This window comes from Nuphar pumila, chromosome 6 (assembly GCF_984573655.1).
Source record: "Nuphar pumila chromosome 6, dmNupPumi1.hap1.1, whole genome shotgun sequence".
Lineage (NCBI taxonomy): Eukaryota > Viridiplantae > Streptophyta > Magnoliopsida > Nymphaeales > Nymphaeaceae > Nuphar > Nuphar pumila.
In genome coordinates, this window is record NC_143254.1 from 116503445 (window position 1) to 116519461 (window position 16017).

A 16017-nucleotide genomic window follows, 5' to 3' on the forward strand; every position below is an offset into this window, starting at 1 on the left:
CAACATTACCATGTTCATACGTTCCATTTCAGCACCGACCCTAAGCCAATCCTAATGTATCATTCTAGCACTGGGTCAATAATAAAAATTGTTTTAAATCTCATACACAAGGTTTTGACATAAAAATACTTTTAATTCATTCCATAATGTATGAGTTTACAAACCACAACATTTGTACGCTACATAGTACAAAAAAACCAAAACCAACTCCTAGAAGCAGTCCTAATATCCATTATCGTAGAAGTCACCGAGTCCTCCATGTTGTACCATCTGCCCACCTACAACACCTAAAACATCAAAGTACAATGGGATGAGACTACATGCATCTCAACATGATTCAACACTCAACATGAATCACAAGACTAGCATAACAAACATCTTCTATTGAAAAGCCCATTATAGCCAAAACTCAAATCCTAACACTAGAAGAGTCGACACTTCACTCTCAAGAGTCAACCTTTAGGTTTAAACTTCAACATAGAGGAGTTAACCCTCCCAACACAGGAGTCGACCCACATGTTACACAACACAAGCTGAGAGTTGACCCTCATACACTCGTGTCGACCCCTAGATCCAATAATCTCAAATTCAAAGGATAAACTTTCAAGATAATCTCAACATATACTTTCATACTCAAGCCATATATAAATTGAGTAAAAAACATCCCAATCCATGAAAAAATAATCCAACAAATGCTCATTGTTATGAGATTGCACAATCCAATCGCCATAAGCTCACAACTATAACATAACATGCATTCATGAATTATATTCCCGTGGTTAAGGCAACCCAAGCTAAGCTTTACGTATTGTACCATTATGGTACCAGTATCTTAGCCGAGACATAACTACCATAAAAAAATGTTATACAACCAACAGAAAAGCATACCCTTTAAGTACTGGCACCCTAGGCCAAAGCTTACAATACCCCTCATGTACGAGCCACAAGAACAAAACGTCCATACACACTCAAGTACGAACAATAAAATACCGTAAAGTACCTTGGTACTTGGGTCTGGGACAAAATGCGGCACACACAATGACACTTTAACACAAAGGGCAACTTAATATACCCACTCGATATCACGGATCAACACCCAATATATATCATATACACATACAGGTCAACATCTGACAAATTGAGTTCCTGCTCATCAATTCCAATCATCCCCCATGCATCATTTATCTAAATTTCATATTTCGACTCTTGCAATATCTAACATTGTAGTAGTTGAGATCCAAGCATCACATATATCGAACACCACATTCAATCATGCTCATATATAATTCAATCCTCTACGTATTGCCAACCTTGCAATATAATCTCAAAAAATCATGCTCACGTAGAAACCACAATTACGTCTTGCCACATTTGAATACAAACCATAACAAAGCAATGCATCACATGCATTCACATCTACATATTTCCAATATGAACCTCAAACAAACCAATTCCCATGCATACTTAGACTACGTAATGACACACTTGCATTACAAACATAAACTCAACATTAAATCATGTTATTTATTCAAACATATCTCATGCATTCATATGCATCATACCCCATATGCATGCTTGATACACGTACATCTCAACACGAACCGGATCCCTCCTTGGACCACCAAACTCATAGTAGTATATCACTACACACACCATGAATTGTGTGCTCAATGATACAAGCTGATTCATCAGACCAAGCATAACACAAATCCTCAACTGAAATCCCAAATAAAACAACCAAAAATCTAAGTTCCATCACAAGAAAACCAAACTTTGCATCTCTAGAAGTCAAACCCTTCATTACAAGAGTTGACCCACTAGGAAGTCAACTTCTTCTCAGCAGGAGTCAACCCCTGATTTGCAGGAGTCGGCCCTTATCCCAAACACCTATTACGAAAGTAAAACTCATGCATAGAACCCAAAATCTCAATAATCACAGGTCCCAAGCCTGTTTCTAGGTTGATCCCCTTGGATCTCTAGCTTAACAACCCTTACTCGAGCTCAAACCACTAAAGAAAATACATTCTGGTGACACAGGAGTTGACTCTCCCACAACAAGAGTCAACTCTGTAAAAACAATTGCCAACTCTTAGAAAGCAAGAGTCGACTCACAAAAAGCAAGAGTCGACCCTCAGAGCCAACCAAAGAGAACAAACAAGCAAAGAGTCGACTCATGAACTGCAATAGTCGACCCCTAACAACACCAACTTGAGTTTCCTCTCTTGAAACCCGAAAATCTCAATGGTTCAAGTACTAGATTCAACTGCAAATTCCACCCAAAGCTTCTAGGGGTGTCCCAAACTGATCAAAACAAGTTTTCACCAATTTTTTATGGATCCAAAATCACATATAACTTCTTAACATGCAAGATCATGATAAACACTGAAATATCAAAGCATGAATCCATCTATCACATGCCATCTCTCGAACCAACATAAACCTAAACATGAAACAATAACAAGCATGTTGTACCCAAATATTTAAACATAAACTCATTTGAAATAGGCTATAGTCTCAAAAATCAAAATCATCTAAACATGGTTTAACATGCTAAAATCTCAAACCACGTAAGAATTCGTTTCTCATAGTCATGCTAGAATCATAGAAATAAAACCTATTTTTTTATTTCAAGCACTCATTTTCCTAACACTCATTTTCTATGTACAAGTTGTACACTAGCAAGCAAAATGCAGAGTAAAGGATCATACTTCTTAATAACTCAAAGCAACGAACAATCCACCCAATCTATGGTCCATGACACGCTTCAACTCCAAATCCACCATGAGCGCATCCGTTCAACACTGAAAAACTTCACCACAACAACTCCACCGATCTAGACTCCTCCCAAAATGAACCACATGCAGGTACAAACCTCTCTCACTAAGAATGAGGGTCGAGAGAGAAGAAACAAAGAGGAGAACAAGAGAGAAACCAATTTCAGTTGGGAGAGAGAAGGGGGTAATACACATAATGTGGGGAGAGAGAGAATTAGGAAAAATAATGCTTAAACCCAAACAAAAAGGGCTAAAATATAGCTAATCATCAAAGTAAGTGGAGCCACTTGGCACCCATCCAAGACAACTATCATGGTAAAAAGACCATGACACTCCCACAGCAAAAAACAATACTCTTCATGTACTATCCATACCAAAAATACACTTATCTACAACAATAATCTCAAAAATGTCATTTCCAACAAAACCAATGTCGTTTTCAACAATACAAAGCATATCCCCATGCCAAAAGCATCCTCAACCTTTCTCCAAAATACCGAGCATGTCTTTTGCCCAAAAAGCCCCTGATCTATCTAAAAAATGATGACTATGTCACCAAACCCTGATGGATCTGCTCCAAAATTATATTCGACCATTTTAAGATCTGATTTCAACGATGACCCAATATTCATCGATATTCAATGCTAATCTAAATGCAAAGAATCATATTTATAAAGGGCCCAAAAACCCTAACATATCAGCTAATTGAATTTGAAGAAGGATTTAGATGGAGAAAGGGAAAATACCGAATCCAACTAACTATATGAGATTGGATTCAGATTCCCATCAAGTTCGGTAATAGTAATACAATGATAAACCGAATTAGAACTCGATTATGAATCTGATTCGACTTGGGTTACATGATAGAGTTAATCGGATTCAAATTTGGGTTTGGATCGGATATCGGATAACACGCGATCCGTTAGCATCCCTCCCTCCCAGTATAGCCAATAGACATCACAAATGTAGAGCAACTCTGCCCAGCGGCCTCGCACCCTTTAATAAAGAGCCCACGATATACGGTGGGAAGCGAGTTGCGTGTGCAAGGAGAAGATGGCCGCTTAGTTGGAGAGGCGAAGATATCCGCCCAACACCTCTTCCTTCCTTCTTCAGTATGTCTCTCATTCAACCCAACAACTTCCCTCCTCCTCCTCCTCCTCCTCCTCCTTGTGTAAGTTCCCTTCTTTCTTTCGCTTTTATTCTTTTCCCCTTTCTGATGCTTGTTGGTTCCCCTTCTTCGTTTTTACTCCTTATTTTCCGATTTTTCTTTTTCTTTTTGTTTATGTGCAGATTTGTCCATTATTCTCTCTCTCTCTCTCATGATTAAGTATCTTTATCACACCACCCAACCTGCCCGTTTTTACATAGATGAGGATGATTACATGTCAAGGTAGATGAATTAACGGTAGGGACGAGTAGAAGTTAGACGTGATGTAAAATTGGGGTTTTTTGTTAGCTTAGGACGTTGCGCGATGTTGGTGGTATAATTGGTGGGATAAAAGATAAGTGAAAGTAGGGGCTTGATTAGGTTTTTCGGGTTGTGGGGATTGATGTAGATCACTAGTTTGATACCGTATGGAAGCAATTCAGTTATTTAATTAATGTTTGATTTGCTGTTTGTGATGTATAATCACTTTGGAGTTTACTATGTTCCTGGTAATATGCTGTGAGTTAGGTGTAAATGGTATGTTTCTGTCAGTTATGAGTAGATTGTCTGTTGTGTGTAGCAAAGCAAGGATTTCCATCTGTCATGGTGTTCAATTAGGTATCTGGTGTGAAGAAAACATGGGTGATGTTGAGGGTAAGTTTCAGTTGTTTCTGTTATGTAACTTGCTACCTATTTAATCCTTTGGGAAATGGATGAGAATGCAGGTATTTTGTGAGCATTTTCTTGTGCAAGAGGCTGGCTACCCTCATAGATAGCCAATTAATTTCTGAAGAATATCTAGAAAAAGAAAAAGTCTGTAACATAGTTATCCATGACGAAAAGGGATTTCAGTTGGGTTTTTGAAGTTGAATACAAGTTGGTCCTGGATATGAGCATCCCCTGCGCATGTGGGAATCATCTTGATTGTTGTGTTTGAGGTGTTGGTGCCTGCTACTGAACAGTTTACGTTGGTGGTGATCATAGGCGCCTGGACCATAGTGATAAATAGTTTTTTTTTTTAAAATATCACAATATTGTTTTGTCACCCATTTAAGCACCCAAAATATTGTTTTATTTTTTTTTATTGTCATCAAAATCTCAGAAAAAAAGGTTTCCTATATTTTCATTTTCACTTTATATTTTTCTATTTTTTAAAATTATTTATTTTTACTAATAAATATAAAAATTAAAAATTTCACAAGAAATTGGCAGCTGTTTAATTGCCATTCCAGATTTTTTTTTTTACTGTGACACGGATTCCTTGAGTGTCACAGTGATGCTGAAGTTCATCCTATCCATTTTTAAGGGTTAACGTTAGAAGCTATGGAAACAGGGGTAGGCCTAGATGCTTAACTTTGGAAGTTGTCAGCTTGACCGCTCCTATTGAACGCCAACCAACTCCTGCAAACCTGAGAGAATTGTTGTGCTGAGCATCTGACACAGCTAGAACATGCAGCACACTTTGGAGAAATATTACAGATTGGGTGAGCATAATTCACTGGAATGAGTGGCATGGTACACTTCAGCTAAAACTAGTGGTCAACAGTGTCAAACTCAACATTAAGAAGGTACTATGCATGTAATACTTTCACTGACGGACAAAGAAAATTTGTCGTGGTAGCAGATTGTGAGAATTCTCATGATGATTGGAACCATGACAAGGGGAGGTTTGTTTCTTCTTAGGCAGATGCATGAAAGGACTCTTGAGGATGGTTGAAACATATCTGCTATTAGGATCTCTGTGAGAGAGTTTTAGGATGTTGGTGATTGGGCAGAATTTATAGTTTGATGCTGGGAACAACCAATATGAAACTGCTAATTTACACCTTCTATATTAATCAAGGATGATGAGAAGGGATGTACCAGCCATAAGAAAATATGTCTGATTATGAGAATGCAATTGTTGGTTTGGCATTAGCTCATAGGTCAGCTGAAAATTAGAAGAAATGCAGGAATGAGGCTTTAGACTCATGGGTTTCTGCATTGAGAAGGGATGTACTATGCAGGAATGAGGCTTCAAAAAATAACCAAAAAAAGGAAAAACAAAAAACAAAAAACAAAAATAAAATATTTAGTCATTTTCATAATGACCAAAAAACTTAATCTAACCTAAAGCATACTATAAGTATACTTACTAATCTAATAGGTATACCTATCTTAAAATATATAAAAGATATACCTAAAGTATACCATGAATACAACTCAAATTAAATGTACAAGAATGTACATCAAAAGAAAGAAAATACCTAAAGTACACTTAAGTGTACTTTTGGTATATACAAGACACAACAACATAGGGAAATGATACATATATCTTAACACCCCCTCTCAAACTTGCAGTGGATCACCGAAGGTTTGCCAAAATAAGATTAAAATGGGTCTTCAATTGTCTCCATAAATGATCTCCAAGACTAGAACTTCAAGCTTTAAGACTTCTTTAAAGAAAAAAAAAACTTCAATCATCATTAGAGATCCAAGCACTCTAATATTCAAATCTCTAGAAAGCTTTGGCTCAATCGCTGACTTCTATGAGTTTCTACCTTGAGAACCAACAACTACATCAAAGAGATTACGACACAATATATATATATATATATATATATTAAAAAACAAAATAAATAGTTATGGTATTAGATATATATATATATATACAAATGTAAAGAGGATGGTCAAGCATACAAAGCACACATGAAAATACAATATATAGAAAATACAACCATTTTAAAACACAATAATTTAAACAATTCACAAGAAAAAAGAACTAGTTAGAGACATTTACAATAATCGTTGAAACACGAGTTGATAGCAATAGTTTAAATCAAGGTTGCCAATCGAGGAAGCGGTACAAGAAGCGGAAGTGGGAAGCGAGGCACTTTAAAAGTTTAGGAAGCGGGAAGCGTGGGACGACTTAGGAGCGAATCAGGAAGCGTCTCGGAAGTGAATTGGAAGTGACCTAGGAAGCGAGGGGGAAGCGAAAAAACAAAATAAAACAAAAAATAAAAATAAATAAAAAATGGTGGAAGTGAAGGGGAAGCGAAGGGGGGAAGCGAGATGGAAGCGTGCTTCCCATAAAAGGGAAGCATACTTCACCAAAAAGAACCACACTTCCCAGCATGTTTTGAAAGTGCGACATTTCGCGCTTCATAGCACGTTTTAGAAGTGCGACATTTTGCGCTTCCGAAACGCGCTTTGGGGAAGCGCACTTCCCCGGTTACCTAGGCGTTTCCGGTAACTTTGGTTTAAATCATGAATATCAAAGAAAAAGACACTAGAGAACTTAATCCAAAATATTTCAAAAATAATTAAGAGATACGATAATCTATCAAACGAGAACCATGAAATATTAAGATAACTTTGAAACCATTTCACAAAAACCCAATAAGTCAAATATCCATATTCACAAAATCAATGTATCCCCAAAAATAATAGTAACAAAATATCAAATTCCTAGAGACCAAAATAATCATATTTCAATATAGACTATCAAGAGACAATCATACTTGAACAATATTTCAATAGCTTAGGTAGACATATCATATGAAGATATAAATCATCAATAGTTCTAAACAACTAAATCAAATTGTCAATAAGTAACAATCATATAAGATCAAGACTACAATGTCTCAAAGAAATGCAAAAGCTCAAAGGATCACAATAATATGAATTTCAATAATGATAACAATAACACAATATCAATGTGAAATATTCAATATATATTAATCTATGCGAACTAAGCATATTACAATGCATAATGCATGTAAATGAAATCTTCAAAAAATAACCATTTCCCATAAGAGGGCAAAAGGGCAGCGAAAAAGATTAAAAAATACATAAAGAAATTTTAGAAATCCCACATACAATAATTTTTAACATTATAAAATAAGACAATTTTTGCAAAATCCAACAATAGTTTGTTCACCACAAGCAATCACCTCATTGACCTCCAACTCAACAACCTCAAAATCCAAGTGTGGGCAAGAGATCAAAAACCAATATCCGTAATAACCATACTGGTGACCATGCACCAACAATACCAACTATCTAAACTAACAATAATCACCCGCTACAATCACAAGAGGTGCACATACCTCACCTCACAAATAGTTGTAAAATTGTAAAATAACACAATTAGCTACAACATATGCATATAACTCATCACACACATGATTATAAAACTGATAAACAAGATCCCTTGTCCAAAGAAAAATCACTCAAATAACAGGGGAGAGTAAAAAAACAAAAGGTAAAAATGTTGTAATGAAAACAAACTAATGTCAACAAAAATAAGCAAGAAGATTTGAAAACAATATTCAAATCAAGGCAAGAAAAATAAATTTTGCCATATTATGATATTTAATCCAAAGGGACTTGCATGGTCATAAGCAAATAATAGTTTAGCTATCACATATAAAGATCAATAAAAGCATCCAACATAATAACAATAAGGGCTAAATAAGTAAATGAATGATACAACACACTCATAGAACCAAATATCAAACAACCATCACTTAGAGCTAAACCGAGTGCCAACACTACACTCATAAACAAATAATCTAAACTGACAAAACAACAAGGTGTACACAACTCATCCCCGACAAACACACATCTTTGGCTCCACAACACCGAGGTGCAAACAACACACCTCAAAAAGGCCAAAAGAAGGAAATGATGCATGAAAGAAAATATTGTGATGGACTAAACCAAAGCCAAAAGAAGGCAGCAAGAAAACCTCGGAAATCACTTTCCAAAAAGCGGTTATAAACAAGAGTCGATTTGAAAAACAAAATATTTCAAATCGAATCCAACAAAGAGAGTTTGAAACCTCAAAATGAATTAAGGTGCAATCATATGCACAAGAAGACAAGATACAAGCATATCACTTAAATCCTCATGAGGGGTCATATATAAGACATGCATAGTTCTCATAAATATGTAACAAAATTTTAAAAGGCATAAAACCTTGCAAGGAAGGTAATGAAAGACAATTAAAAGGGGAAAAAGTCACAAGGCCACTAAGGTAAAAGCCAACAAGCCACTAAGAGCAAGAGAGCACATATTTAAAATAGTAATTTTATTAATTCTCACAAATACACAAAATATGCATGAAGAAAGACATAATATCCGAAGAATTCATGCATCACAATATGATCCTATAGAACTAATGCATGTTATGATACAAGCAAAAGTGTCTAATACTCAATACAAGAGCATGTATTACAAATCTAACTATGGAACAAGTATGATCTTTCATAAGAAAACATGTCATGCATGAAGAAAACATATCAAAATCTCATATCACTAAGAATTATAAGGTGACCACACATGAAAATATCCTCATGCATATACAAAACTCTCATAACATCATACATTATCAAGTAAGGCTACCAAAGACCTCACACAAAAGATAATTTAAGTGTATGTATACACACAAATTCCACAAGTTTCTAACTCATGCTCACAAAGAACTAGCCTTAAGCTCTTCAACAAAAAATCACAACCTTCAAAACTAAAAAATGCATGAATTTGAAGTCATACACAAAGAAGACATGCTTTGTTACATATAACTACGAGGTGCATTTAAGTGCCACAAAAACAATAAAAAACATATGCTCAAGAATACTAGATCACACACGTATACATTAAATAGAGTTAAAAAACGTAAGAGTCAAACTATATATCATAGAAGCATATGCATGTATATATATCACTTCACAAAATCAAATAAATATTATAAATCATATCAAATTATTTAATAAATTTTTAAATCCAAGAAAAGGACAATACTTAAATAAGTTAAAAAACATTTAAAGTTTTTTTTTTCAAATAACACCCAAGAAGACATACACCAAAATAAGTTCAAAGAGCTCAATCATTCGCTAATTAACAATTATAAAACAAGTTCCAAAAAAAGGTTTTCAAAATAGCAAACAATTTTTAATAAATTTTCAAAGATCTCTTTCTTATGCATAATGCATGAGATAAACAACTCAAGCAAAATGACCATGTATATAAAGATTTAAGATACATACCGGATCAAGATCTCTCTTGAATCCAAGTCATACATAGATTATGATTTCTTCATGAAGCACGAACTTGAACCAAAGAATCCCAAGATCCAAAGAAACAAACAAAATTTCTTTGCTCTGATACCATGTCACGAAATGACGGAATCTAAGACACAAGAAATACAAAAGAATAACAATTTTATCAAACATAAATGAAATTCAAATGCATTTGGCTAGATACAATAAACCATACATAGCCACGAGGAAAAACAAGACATATAAATTAAATATTGTATTAACGAGAAATATTTACACAAATATACAAGTCAACCTCACTACAACACTCATGCACACACACATTATATACATCCATCCTCTCTCACCTATACAACAAAAAGATGAGAGCAATATATAGATGAAGACATTCAAATTAGCCGTTAGAGCTAGTCCTAATGGCTATATCACATGGGTACGAGTACAAAGTATACAACAACAAACAACAACAACAACTACGCCTTCATCCCAAAACAATTGGGGTCAGCGATATGAACCAAAAAAGAAATTCATTTCAAAAAGTGTGGATACGGGGATACAAATATATATTATATATACGAAAACTCGTATCAATGGACGACCAATTGTCGGACGCGTGTCCAATATCAATTGGCATGAATTAGTGGCGGTCATTGACTGCCGCTAATGTTCTTGGCAGAAAAACGCGTGCCCGTCGCTCATCGCGTGCGCGATCAGCGACAGGTGCGCATCCGACCCAATAGTGGACGAAAGTGTCATCCACTGTTACGTCCCTCTCTCTCTCTCTCAATATATATATATATATATTGTGTGTGTGTGTGTGTGTGTGCTCGTTCTGCCCCATTTTCTCATTCTTCCCTGTTAGGCCCATTCAAAAATCATAGTTTTTGATATTTTTTCTCACATCTAACATCATAGATGTGATCTATAGGTTTTGTTTAGTGGGATCCGACTTTTGGATCACCGGAATCAGACTTGTATACAGGTTTTTCCGGTGATCCAAAATCAATGGCTATGAAGGCATCAATTTTTCCATACTCATAAAAATACATTTTTTTCATCAAAAAAACATGATCCAAGAGTTTATTCCCACTAAATCGAGCATGCTAAACACATCTAACGATTCAAATATATCATAAAACACTTCAAACTATGGGGCCTAACGGGGCAGAACGAGAAAAGAGAGCCTAATATGTTCAGTTCTCATATATATATATATATATATATATATATATATATATATATATATATATATATATATATATATAGAGAGAGAGAGAGAGAGAGAGAGAGAGAGAGAGAGAGAGAGAGAGAGAGAGTTTGAATCAGGTGTGTCTCTCCATTAGGATCCATATTAGAAATTTGAAAACAAAAGCTCCTGAATATGATTTTTTTTAATGGTGAGGGGTTGAATGAAATTTTTGAAAAGGGAAGGAATTTAAATTTTTTTTATAAAAAGGAGGGTGGGGGAACAAAAGGGGGCTTTCGTCCCCCCCTCTCTCTCTCTCTCTCGAGCAGATGTGGAGAAGAAGAAGAAAACGAGGAGCAGGTTGAGGAAGAAGATCCAGTACTATCTTTTGCTCTCTCTCTCCCGTCTACTCCTTTTTCTTCCTCTTTCTTCTTCTTCTTCTTTCCTGCCCTTTGACCCCAGGTCAAAAGTAAAAAAAAAGACATGTTATTTGGGTCGGGTCAAGGTTGGACCCGACCCAATTCAGACCAACACGTACTCGTGTCGTGTCTGGTACCCATACCCATATCGGGCTATGTCGACACAGGTTCAACTGCTTGTTAAACACATCTATGTGACATAGCTTAATGGCTAGTTTTGACTAGTCAAACTAGCTATTAGAAAAAATCCCAACAACCTGTTTGACTATTCAAACCATAGTCACAGATATCAACGATATTTTCAAAATATCGTGATGTTATCGTTGTATTTTTAGCAAACAATATTATTGGTAAAAAAATACAATATTTTGAAAATATCTCCAGTTTGATAATATCACGATATTATCATGAGAATATCGCGATATTATCAATTATTGTTATTGTTATTGTTTTTATTTTTTTCTACATCTTAAATGTGTTTTTCTTCTTTGTTTTGCATTTTTTACTTATTTTTTTATTATATATGTATTTTATTAGCTAAACATGTTATTTTCTTACTTATTTTTGTTATTTTTATATATTTTTTATTTTTTTAAGTCTCGAGATTTTTTTCGAGATTTATCACCAAACCTATAATATCGAGAGAAATAGCCTCGCCAAGATATAGCCGATACCAATATTTGTGACTATAATTCAAACTAGTCATTAAAGCAAATCCTAACGGCTAGTTTGACTAGCAGTTGGTCATTCAAAAAATGACTAAAAATAGAAAAACAAAAAAAATAAAATATTTAGTCATTTTGATAATGACCAAAAAACTGATCTAACCTAAAGTGTACCATAAGTTTACTTACTAATCTAATAGGTATACCTATCCTAAAATACATAAAAGGCATGCCTAAAGTATACAATGAATACAACTCAAATTAAATGTACAAGAATACACATCAAAAGAAGGATAAAAAACACCTAAAGTACACTTAAGTGTACTTTTGTTATATATATAAGACAAATACAACAACATAGGGGAATGCTACATATATCTTAACATGAAGGTCAATGATTTATAATCTTACTTTTGATTCAACAAATATATTGTTTTCCATTAGTTCATTGACCTCTATGTAGCAGTATGGTTTTTTTTAGCAATTATCCCAGCAGTTGCTCTGATGTTCAATTGATAGCAAAAATCTATATGAACGGCCTAACAGTGAGAGAAAGGAACTAGATTGATCTCCTTACTGACTTAAAAATGAGATCTGTCTATTACAAAATCACCGAATTGTCAATCTACTGACTACTCCTAAGCTACTGGTCTTGGGAAAACGTTCAAAAATAAAAGCAGAATGTAAAATACGTCAAATAATCGTATGAACCCTCCCCTAGTCTAAAATTTTAAACCCAATCCCTAAAAGAATCCCGATGAAGTTTTCAACCAACTTTAGTCCTTGGGAAGCTTTCCTTGAGAATAAAACTCAAAAGGAACCTTTTGGGACTCCTATACTATGTAGTCAAAAGCACCGATTAGTTTGCCTAGTTGGCATAGGCATAAGTAAAATGCCTAGGCTTTGCAATTCTTAGATGGGTACCTAAGGGTACCAATTTTGCCGACTAGGCGTCAACTAGGGTGCCTAGCCAGTGACTAAGTTGCCTCTCCTAGGTGCAAGGGCACTTTAGTCATTTTTTATTGTTATAATTTCTTATTTTTAAACATACGAAGGGAGGGTGTTAATTGTAAATGATTATGTTTTTTTTATATATGTGTGTGTTAATTTGTTTATAATGATTTTTTCTGTTAAAGGCTGAAAGTGACACATGTATGTGTGAATTTTTGTAAATTTTGCTGTAAAAGCCTGAAAGCATGTTTAGTATTACTAGGTATGTAATATGTTATTTATATATGTTGCTATGCTTTTGTGATTTTTTCTGTGAAAGGCAGAAAGTATGATTTTTTGTATATATACATATATATCCTGATTATGCTATGAATAAAATGTCTGTTACAATCATTTTTTCTTTGAAAGGCTGAACGTTTATTATATTGATTATACTGAATATATATATATATATATATATATATATATATATATATATATTGTGAAAGCGTGTGTAATTGTGCATGTCTGATGAAAACATCTTATTATCAAAAGAAATAAACATATTTTTATGTATATTTTGTATATTTTTGTTTTTTAATTGAGGTACTGACTAGTCCTCAACTAGTCTTTTTAAGGGTCTATCGACTAGGTACTGCCTAGCGCTTTTGACTACATAGCTCCTAAATTGAGCTTATAGGTTAGTCTCCAAAACAGAAGAAGATTCAAAAGATAATTTAAAAATCTATGGAGGACTGTATTCATGCTCACAACAATTCATGTTTGCAAGTTTATCTGTAATATGTGTTGCATCCGTTTGTCAGTTTATAATATGGCCTATTAGATGCGGCTTGTTAAGCATAATTGCTTATTTTATGGTTTCTTCTTTATAAATATCTCCACGTCTTGAACTTGAGGGAACTCCGTCTTTAAACTACAATGAATGAGCATATTACCCATTTTTTAATGTACGAGAAATCTGTGTGTGATAACTTCATAGTTCACATTTCAACTTTTGTGTGCAACACTTGTAGATAGTGATGCTGTGTCATTGTTTGGCTTGGACATAAGAGACCCGACACTTTCATGCATTCTTTGCTCTAAATGGTTGGATAATAAGGAAGGCATTACAAGTCCTTGATTGCTCTTTATATAAGTGAATTTTCTGTAGCGGTTGCAGATATTTGTTACGTCATTTGTCACGAACTAACTCTGCCTTCAACTGTAACAGCACCAGCAACAAGATACAAATGCTGTTGTTGATGAGAAGTGTGGAAGCAGGTTATACATTGGTAACCTTGACCACCGAGTAACAGAGTATGCATCTCATGCATTTGATTGTCTATTTTATTGACAGTTTGCTTAGTAGTAACGCAGGCAATTCCTGCTTGGTTAACATGTGCAGGCCAAATTTGGCAGATCCCAAGTTATTAAGATGTTTGCTCCTTTTGGTAAGATAATCTCTTGAGGACTTTTTATGGCATAGACATGGTCCAAGACAGGGTGAACCACGTGGGTTTGCTTTCATCCAGTTCAGTACTAGAGGGGTAAGCTACCATTTTATCTCTTTGATTCCATGACAATTCCTCATTTCTGTGATTGAAGTGAGGACACAGGAAGCTCAACTGGCCATGGAGAAGATGGATGGGAGACTGGCTTGTGGTCGCCCATTAGTCATCCGCGTTGCTGGTGAGAAGTCAACAGCTGATGCATCAAAACCATCTAAAGGTGTTGACGACCCCAAGAAATCCAGTACATTTGGCAGCTCTACTGGACATATGAGCTTGTCATCAGTGATAGCAGCGATAAAGAACAAGCTCAACTCTATGGAAGAAGAGAGCTGCGGTCCTGTGAAGAAACCAAGACAAGCTGGCACAACCAAATTTGATCCAGTGACAGCTAAAAGATGAAAAAGTTCATCAAAAGTTGCAACCACTCTGTAGGATAACTTTCACATAGCGTTCGTCTTTGGAAATGTGTTGCTGCTTTACCTTCACTTTGGTCACCTTTCTCTGCACCCGTCAAGGTGCCAAACATGTTCATCTGATATTAGTGGGTCATGTTTATTATTTTGATAATCATGTTAGAAATTCAGTTGTACGTTATCCAAACACAGTGGTTTATCTACTATTTAAAGAACTTCAGATATCCTCATCCCTCTACCTGCAGTACACTTTCTGCTCAAGCACAAGCCTTGTTTTGTGTGGTTTATCTTGGACTATGCTGGCAATTATTGATGACTAAGATGTATGATGGGATTCCTCTTATCAATCCGCTTAGGAATTTGATCACTTAAACCACCTGAAACGTGCATAAACTTTAAAAACTCCTTAAAATTTCTGCAATTGTATGTAGGGGTGGGCATCGGGCCGGCCCAGCCTACTAATGGACCAGGCCCGGTTCTTAATGGGCTCGGGTTTGAAGAGAAGCCCATGGTCTTGCCCATTGGCCTGAAGCAGGCCAGGGCCTGCCCTGCCCCTGGCCTGACTCAATCCTAAAATCCATAAATGCTCGACTGAAATTATGGGTTAATGTGAGAATAGCAAGTTTTCATGCAACTAATTCTTAATTAGATAAATAGTAATAATTAACAAATAACAAGTTCTTACTAATTAGGTAAATAATAATAGTTACCAAGTTATTATGTAATAGTTAATTTTTAAAAATTTTATATTTATTAAAAATTAATAAATAACTAAGGCCCATCGGGCCAGCCCTGTAGCTCGCGGGCTGGCCCGAGTCCAGCCCACGTATATAACGGGCTGGGTTTTGGCCCGGTACTCATGGATCCGGGCCTAAAATCATGGCCCAAACTCGGCCCATGGCAAGCCGGGCTTGGCTTGGCCCATCGGGCC

The 16017-nt window shown here is 35.4% G+C and overlaps 1 long non-coding RNA gene across 1 annotated transcript; it reads left to right on the forward strand.

Annotated features, from left to right (window-relative positions):
- Window positions 1–3795: 3795 nt before the first annotated feature.
- Window positions 3796–15327, forward strand: LOC149835841 (uncharacterized). The gene is made up of 4 exons (XR_016432372.1): window positions 3796–3945; window positions 14394–14479; window positions 14582–14709; window positions 14779–15327. It is a non-coding gene; the product is annotated as an uncharacterized LOC149835841 (long non-coding RNA).
- Window positions 15328–16017: the final 690 nt, after the last annotated feature.